Raw genomic sequence first — 1,464 nt, forward strand, 5'->3', positions numbered from 1 at the left:
GGATGGGGTTGTTTTGAACAATTCTACAACTTTTGCACAAGACTGTTGCATGTTAGAACATCTTCTGTAGAGACAACTTTTACAGGCAGCACAGCCTTAACTTTCTGCTAGATTATCTGCCTGATCTTGGTCTATTTAACCAGGGGCATTATTATTTTAGGGGGTGGGGGTTAGGGGGTTACAATAATTTGATCCAGTCAATAACCACCCCCCACCCCACCCTGCTCCAATAAAATTACATAATTTGCCCTAATTCAATAGAAAATAACTGCTGCAACTCTCCTATTATCTTTAGGTAGCTTTGACAGGGGTTTAATCTGCTCTTGTCACATTATGGCTTTATTTGTTGAATCATGATGTAATAATAAATACATACTCTTAAAAACCCAAGAAATGTAGACATGTCATATAATACTTCATAAAAATGTAAAATATTTGCTACTGTTGGCAAAAAAAATGGGGGGTCTTAATTGTTGATCCACAAGGTGCTGAGTAAATACAACTAMAACAGGAAAGTTACATAAATCACAGTAAAAAAACATTACAATGTACTTTAACCCCAAAATATCCTGAATCGTTTTACAAAAAGTAAATAATTCAAAATATACAGAGAGCCTTTAGGTAGACCTAAAGTTATGTACTATCCTTATGGAAGCTCTTGTTGCTCCTTCAGGTTTCATAGGTGCTGCTTGTGCACAAGCATTTTTAGATCAACAAGATTCTCAGCTGAATTGAGATTTGAGCTTTAACTGACCGTTTCAGGACATTTAATTCTTTGTTCCTAAACCAAGCAGTGTGTTTAGGGTCACTGTGTTTGTCTCAAATCTTTGAAAGACTTTAACAAGTTCATCTCATGAATGTGTTTCTCATACTCAGACATGGTGTTGTCTTCGATGGCCTAAAATTTAGTTTGCTCTCATCTAACCACAGCACTATCTTCCACATGTTTGAGGAAGAAATGTCAAACAGTCCAGCTTTTATTCCCCTTTAAGAAACGGCCTTTTCCTGTCCACTCTTCCATGAAGCCCATCTCTGTGCAGCTTCTTGTTCTCCTGTGGATAAATCCTCTTGTCTCTGCAGAAGAGCTGCCCAGCTCCATCAGAATTGTCTTTGGCCTCCTGGATGTTTCTCTGATTCATGTGCTCCTTACCCAGTTACTGAGTTTTGGCAAATGACCCTCTCTTGGCAGGTTTGCTGTGATGGCATCATCCTTCTATTTTCTGATAACAGCTTTATTGGAGCTTCGTGAAATGTTCACTGTTTTGGCTTATTTTTTAACCCAACCACAAAGATTTTTATTCTTCACAACTTTACCTCTGACCTGTGTGGAGAGTTCCCAGGTCTTCGTGCTGTCTCTTGCTTGATGGTTTTTTTTACTGCTTGGAGGTGTTTCACTGGTGTTGGTTCTGGGGTCTGTCAGAACAGGTGCAAACAGCAGGTAAAATAAGCATTGAACATGTCAAC

General features: G+C 38.8%; 1 protein-coding gene across 1 annotated transcript in view; it reads left to right on the forward strand.

Annotated features, from left to right (window-relative positions):
• LOC106519102 (excitatory amino acid transporter 2) overlaps positions 1-1,464 on the forward strand; it is a gene marked incomplete in the record, with an annotated part of 20,563 nt that overhangs the window by 10,265 nt on the left and 8,834 nt on the right.

The sequence above is a fragment of the Austrofundulus limnaeus genome, unplaced genomic scaffold, assembly GCF_001266775.1.
Source record: "Austrofundulus limnaeus strain Quisiro unplaced genomic scaffold, Austrofundulus_limnaeus-1.0 Scaffold71, whole genome shotgun sequence".
Lineage (NCBI taxonomy): Eukaryota > Metazoa > Chordata > Actinopteri > Cyprinodontiformes > Rivulidae > Austrofundulus > Austrofundulus limnaeus.